Source organism: Microtus ochrogaster, chromosome 21, assembly GCF_000317375.1.
Source record: "Microtus ochrogaster isolate Prairie Vole_2 chromosome 21, MicOch1.0, whole genome shotgun sequence".
NCBI classification, from domain to species: Eukaryota; Metazoa; Chordata; class Mammalia; order Rodentia; family Cricetidae; genus Microtus; species Microtus ochrogaster.
In genome coordinates, this window is record NC_022022.1 from 13,788,229 (window position 1) to 13,796,071 (window position 7,843).

A 7,843-nucleotide genomic window follows, 5' to 3' on the forward strand; every position below is an offset into this window, starting at 1 on the left:
AGAAAGAAAGAAAGAAAGAAAGAAAGAAAGAAAGAAAGAAAGAAAGAAAGAAAGAAAGAAAGAAAGGAAGGAAGGAAGGAGAAAGAAAGAAAGAAAGAAAGAAAGAAAGAAAGAAAGAAAGAAAGAAAGAAAGAAAAGAAGAAAGAGGAAAGCCAACTAGAAGCAGCTTTTAGCAAAATACATAAGCAAGGCTGAAGATGTCACTCAGCCAAGCACTGACCTAGCATTCTGAGGGCCTCAAGTCCAATCCCAAGTACCTCAAAAGGTAAGTAAAATAAATAAAAATAAAATACATGGCTGGAGAGGTGGCTCAGTGGTTATGAGCAACCACTGCTTTTCCAGAGGACCTAAGTTTGGTTTCTAATACCTATGTCAGAGGGTCCACAGCTTTCAACTGTGGACTTGGAACTCCAGGTCCAGAGGATCTGACCCCCTCTTCTGGCCTCTGAGGGTACATTCTCATCCCTGTCTAATGCAAACCAATAAAAACTGGGGGAAGTAAAGGGGAAGCAAGGTGGCCAGGTGAATACATTTACTAGTGTTCTAATTATTAGCTAGTTCACATTCCCAGGTAAGCCAACAACAATGCATTTTTTGAGTATTATAGAATGAATCTACTCTTGTGCAAATACACCCACATAATTAAAAATTAAATCTTAAAAAAAAAATACCTGCCCACAAAGACCTTAAGTTCTTGGTGTTGCTCAGCCATGTTCTGTATCACAATGACTGTCTAAGGATTCCAAAGTGGAATCAAAGAACCGTAAGGAATGCGGAAGATCGCTTAGTTCCATTTTCAGATATGATACATAAAGTCCAAGGGATTTAGCAGCAACCAGACCTGGGAAGAGGGATGGAGGATGTCTGAGCAATGCTGAGGGCTTCTGTGATAGGTTTCATTTGTAATGTATTATACAGCGAGGCTCGAGTCCTAGAGACCTCTTCAGATCACCTTACAGAATGGGAACCAGGGCAATGGTCAGGACAACATACTCGGTGAACGCTGCTTCACACACGCACACATACGTGCACACACACACACACACACACACACACACACACACACCTTTCAAACCCTGCCCCGATTCTTCCTCTATTAAACCTATAGTTTCAGTACCCCCAAGGTGAAGTTGAGGGTTACTGAACCCCCTACATCTTCACTTCCCAGTGAAGCAACGTTGATTAAACCTCCTTTATCTGACTAGCCAAGCATGGTGGCTCACACCTGTAGACACAGCATTTGGCTGTGGCTACATGAGGCACTGCCTCAAAAAAAAAAAAAAATCAAATGATACTGTCAGTTCAGATGACATAATTTGGACCCCAGAACTACCATGGTGGAGGGAAAGAATGGACTCTTACAGATTGTCCTCTGAACTTCCTTCACACGCAAGTCATGGCACTGGCATGTGTGCATGCGCACGCGCACACACATACACACACACACACACACAAAACACAAATACCAAGTAATATTTTTTAAAAGAGGAAAAACTAGTTTAATGAACATTAGTCTTAATAGTGGTCATAACATCCTAGACCAAGACAACCAATAAAAATGGCGCCTTTGTGGTCAGGTGCATACATTTACCAGGGTTCTAATTGGTGGCTGGTCCACCGTCTCAAGTAAGACAACAACAATGCATTTTTGCATATTATAGAATGTATCTACCTTTAATGACTTATCATGGACACTCTCATTACAGAAGAAATGCAGACGTGAAGCCAGATGTGGGGGATCATGCCTACAAACCCAGCAGCAGTCTAAGACTCTAGGATTTGGAAGGTTTCAAAACCAACAGTGAATTTCATGCTACCCTGGGCTACTCTAAATAAATTAATTAACAAATAAATAAATAACTATTTTAATGAATTTTTTTCTCATAAATAATGTAATATAATATTTCCCTCATAATTTATCACCCAACTCTGACCACGCTACCACTATCATCGTGCTGGGGAACATCACTAGGAATCTTTGTGCTATAATTTGAATTTCACTCTCAAATGAGCATTTTAACACGGCTCTGCTATGCTTAACATATTTCTGCCAGGAATATAATAATTGTCAAGGAAACAAAAGGTAGGCACGGTTGCAGACGTCTGTAATCCCAGCACTTGGAAGGGTAGAGTCAAGAGGATCAGGAGTTCAAGGTCATCTTCAGTGAAGTAGTGAGTTTAAGGCCAGTTTGCACCACCTGAGACCTGGTTTCAAGAAAATAAAGTTAAGGAAACCAGTCAGAACAGTGTTTACCTCAGGTCCCATGCCACCTGCCTGTGAAATCAATATGATTTTACTGCAATTTGTTTTTGTCTTTGTTTAGTTTTTTTGAGACAGGGTTTCTCTGTAGCTTTTGGAGCCAGTCCTGGAACTAGCTCTGTAGACTAGGTTGGCGTCGAACTCACAGAGATCCGCCTGCCTCTGCCTCCCAAGTGCTGGGATTAAAGGTGTGCGCCACCACTGCCCAGCTATTACTGCAATTTTTAAAGAAGAGAAAATAGACTCAAAGCAACTATTCTACAAAGATTTAAAAAATTAATTTTTTAAATGAGTAATTTAAATGTGAAGAGATAAACTTACAGGAGTCATCAAGGTATGTAAATATTGGAAAATACTGGGTTTATAACAGAACCTGAATTTTCAGGCATATCTGGAAGCTCAGTATGAGCATTGTTTTGGACACAATATTCTCTGCTACTAAACAGGGCTTTATAATAATATCTAATTCATAGTAGTAACAGAACTAAATAAGATGTCACATGGTAGTGCTATAACATGCAAGCAGTAGCTAACACTGTTAAAACGAATTCTCTGACCTAATTCAGGAGGCATAGATCAAGGCCAGCCTGTTCTACAAGAGCTAGTTCCAGGACAGGCTCCAAAGCCACAGAAAAACCCTGTCTCAAAAACGAAAAAAAAAAACAAAAACAAAAAAAGGAAGACTTAGAAATCTAATTTCCACAAGCTTCCTATAATTATATCTATTTGGGTATAGATACTGTTATTTTGTTTACTCCAAAATAAGACCATACACGAAATACACAGTTACAGAGATGTTCTTTCTAAGACATCCAGAGGTGATAAAGCCACAGGGTCCTGTGATTACAATATGTTCCACTTCTTACTGTCTCTGGCCATAGGGTGGGATCCAGGCTAAGGAACCCATTCAGGCATCCTCAGTGCTTTCCGAAATTTCCCTGATCTGGCTCACTTTCCTTCAATCATTCTGATTTAGAAGCCTGGGACATAAATGATGTGTATCCCTCAGTTTCCATGGTGATCCTTCATTTACAGTGTAACAATATATTTTTCTGGAATCTTAATCCTATGTAGAAACTCCAAAAGAAATATGTTTCCAGTTTACTAGAAGGAGACCTCTAGTTTCTACTTCTTCAACAAAAATACTATTTATTATTATTATTATTATTATTATTTTATTAAACTGAACCAAGTTCTAGAAGCTGCTTTGTTGTTGAGAGCACCTGTAATTGTATCAATTCTCACAGATGGAAAAAATCAAATTCACATCTTTAGTATGACCAAGCTTTCCCATGCAAGCTTAGTCTTCGAAATATAAACTAGCACTCATAGTTGTTAATAACAATTGTTAATAACAGTGTTTTGAATAATGTACGTACAAGCAAAACATTACACATATTTTAGGTAAACTTTTCCTGTTTTATTTAGGACATCAATGTACTTTTGTATCTTTGCATTCGGTCAGCAAATCTTTACTACACTCTTTTGTCTGGCACTGTTCTTAAAGAATTTGCATTCAGCCGGGCAATGGTGGCGCCGCCTTTAATCCCAGCACTCGGGAGGCAGAGGCAGGTGGATCTCTGTGAGTTCGAGACCAGCCTGGTCTACAGAACTAGTTCCAGGACAGGCTCCAAAGCCACAGAGAAACCCTGTCTCGAAAAACCAAACAAACAAAAAAAAAAAAGAACTTGCATTCAGAGAAAGGCTATGGATGGGCAGTCAGACTCCATTCATAGCAAGAGCTGGGAGAAGGTAGAGGGAGAAGGGAGCAGTGGGAGCCTTGGTGAGAGGAAGAAATAGAGAAGAGTAAGTGGAGGGTTCCCAGAGTCACCAGAGACCGAGATGCAAAACAGGAGTTAGGCGGGATTATATAACAAGGTTGCTGGGTGAACACTGGGTGAACAAGTTCCTGTGGGGGTTGGGAAGGGAGAGCAAAGAGGGCATCTGGAGCTGAGGGAACAATACACACTTGGACTGGGAAGCAATCAAAGAACGGGTTCCGCTCAGAGTCACTGGGCACCAACACCATAGAAAGTAGAAAGAGAGGAAGGAGGACTTTGGTAAATTGGCTTAAAGCTTGAGACTTGCAGCTGGAGGAAAGTTTTAGTGGTTGAGGGTGCACGCTGCTTGTGCAGAGGACTCGAGCTCAGTTTCCAGCAGCTACTTTGGGAGGCTCGGAACTGCCTGTAACTCCAGCTCCAGAGGGATTCGATACCTGTGGCCTCCAACAGCACTTGCAGCCCATACACACACACACACACACACACACACACACACACACACATTGCCGGACACGGTGACTCATTCTCTTAATCCCAGCACCCGGGAGGCAGAGATAGGCAGATCTCTGTGAGTTTGCGGCCAGCCTGGTCTACAGAGCTAGTTCCAGGGCAGTCAGGACTGTTAACACAGAGAAACCCTGTCTCAGGAAACTAGATAGATAGATAGATAGATAGATAGATAGATAGATAGATAGATAGATAGATAGATAGATAGATAGATGGATGGATGGATGGATGGATGGATGGATGGATGGATGGATGGATGGATGGATGGATGGATGGATGGATGGATAATCTAAACAACAAAAATCACTTTAAACTTGGGGCTAAAGAAATGACTTGATGGTCAAGATCACGCACTGCCCTTGCAGAGGACCCAAATATCATTCCCAGCACCCACTTTGGTTGGCTCACAACCACCTGTAACTCCAACCCCAAGGACCCAAGTCTCTCGTCTGGCCTCCACAGACATCTGTACTCACATCACATGCTCGTACCCACACGCAGACACACACACAGACACATGTACATATGATTGCTTTAAATCTTTTTTTAAAAAAGTCAGACCCTACCCAGAGGGCAACGAGCAGCACAGTGAGCTACATTAGGTGAGACAAGTGTCATCAGGAAGAATCTAAAACCTGCCACTAGGCCTGCACAGTAATCACACAAGGTCAGTGAATAATCTTTAAGAAAGTGGTTATAACAGGAATATGGACATAGGACCATTGAAAAGAATCATTTGTTTTTTTTTCTTGTCTCTAGCCCTCAAAAGACAAGAGAATCTGACCAGTTTTCATGGAACATAAGCAATGCACAACAAGAAAAGTTGTCTGAGACTCCTGAGCTTTTCTTTTCTTTTTTGTTGTTTTTCTTGCTGTTGTTTGTTTTGAGATAGGGCTTCTCTGTATATCACTGGCTGGAACTCCCTCTGTAAACCAGGCTGGAGATCCGCCTGCTTTTGCCTTCCAAGTGCTGGGATTAAAGGTATGTACCACCATCTCGCATCTGAACTTTCATTTTCATAAAGAAATGCAGAGATGATAGAATATATTTCTCTTAAACATTGACCTTTTTAGTAAAAAGCAAATATTTAAAAATAAAATATATAAAAATTACTCTTTATTAAAAATTTTCACTAACAATAGTGTGGAATGTGTGAAAAATTGACTTCTGAAAAGTGGCAAGAATGGCCAGAAAGTCTATCTATCTCTAAATAAATAACAGAGAGAGAGAGAGAGAGAGAGAGAGAGAGAGAGAGAGAGAGAGAGAGAAGAGAGAGAGGAAACTTCCAGGAGCTGAAGAGATGGTTCTGCTGTTGAGAGTGCATAGTGCCCCAGCAGAGGACCAGAGTTCAAGCTCCAGTTCCTACCTCCAGCAGCCTACAGCTAACTCCTGCTCAAGGAAGATCCAGTGCCAGCATCCAGTTACCCTGTGGCGGCTGACATTTGCACAATACTCATAATGAAAAGTAACAAAAAATAAATCTTTTTCAAACAATTTAAATAAAGAATGGGTCAGCAGAGGCTTGTTTGGGGGAGGGGCTGTATTGCAGACCACACCCTCTGGGTTCTGCCCTCACACCCCCATGTCCTCATAAGAGGAGGAGGGCATTCAGCAGCTGCAGACATAGCCCCTGTGCCTTTGTTTAATGAAGTCTTTCTTCCTAGTTTTGCTAGTGTGCCTACTCAGGTTATCCCAGAGGGCTTTGCTTCACCCCTGCCTTTCATGTCATGCCTCTCAGTGTGAGTTTGGAAGCATCTTCTCTCTCTCTCTCTCTCTCTCTCTCTCTCTCTCTCTCTCTCTCCTCCCTTGTCCAATCAAAAGGCAAGCACTTTTTTTTTTTTTTTGCTGCCTATTTTAGTGAGACACACACCGGAAAAGTCTGACAAAACACCTCACCCTACCCTCTCCCAGTGCTTGATCTGCTGCAGGCTGCTGCTCATCCTGCCTCTACACTCTTCCGCCTCCAGAATTCTCCAGCTCTGTGCACACTTTATCTCTCCAGTCGTTCAGGACCATTCCAGTCTTCCCTGTATCCCCTACAGTCAGCTACTTCATATGACTTGCCTGCTCTGCCTTCAGAATACATCCTGAGTCTCAAACATCAGCCTCCAGGCAACATCACATCTTCCCCTAGATCTCAGCATAGTAAAAACTCTAAAACTTAGCCTTGTCTTTGTATCTTTAGGACCAAAAGACTATCGTTGGAATCTTTCCCTGTTGCATCCTTCAAATGTAAGCTGCATAGATTTTAACTGGAGTCAGCTTTTCCCTTCAGAATGCTATGAAGGTCTCCAGGCGTCTATCCGCCTCACCTGTCTCGTCCCACTCACTCTTCCCCACCTCTGAATGTCACTGCCTTATGACCCAGGCTGCAATGCTTGACCAGGACATAGCTTCCTGTGGTTAGACCAGGAAAGTGCAGGTGGGGCTGGAAACGAGACAAGAACCAGATTGCAAACGATCTAATGCATCACTCAAAGGGAATCGACCCTTGATCCTTCCAGCGATGCTAGTCACATAAAGTAGCTAAAGACTGGAAGCCATATAACCATACGGCAATTGTGAGTGCGGTAGCCATAAAACAGTAAAAAGATTTTAAATAGCAAATAAGAACCCTGGGAAAGGCATGAATACAAACAACTTGGTATTGCAGCATAAAGTCTAGATTTATAGTCATCAGCTGATGCCCAGCACAGATTTCCCCTCCTCCTCTCCCTCTTCCTGCCATCTCTGTCTCTCTGTCCCTGTGTCTCTGTCTGTCTCTCTATCCATCTCTGATGCTGTATGTGTGTGTGTTTGTGTGTGTGTGTGTGTGTGAATACAAGCACACGGGTACATGTATGACCAAGCATGCATGTGGAGGTGAGCAGATAACCTCGGTGTCAGTCTCAATCTGCATCTTGCTGGAGACAGGGTATGTCTGACATTTTTCTGTTGCATACCCAGACTAGGCAGCCCTCAGTCTTCTGGAGATTCTGTCTGTACTGCCCATCTCCCTTTAGGATCACTGGAATTACAGCCATGCACTACTACGTCCATATTTTCTGTGGGTTCTGGGGTCCTTAAATTTGGGTCCTTACACTTGCATAAGTACTGGACCACAGCCTTCTGCTTCTGTTTTGTCAACTTTTTGATGAGCGATAAAATAACTCTCGATTACAGAAGAAACCCTGTTGGGATCTCTGAGTTCCAAGTAAAAACTAGAATATACCCTTGCTTTCTTGCTACTCAGTATGGACAATCCACTAACAAAAGGGTTTAGAAAAAAAGAACTTGCTAATGACAAGACCAAATA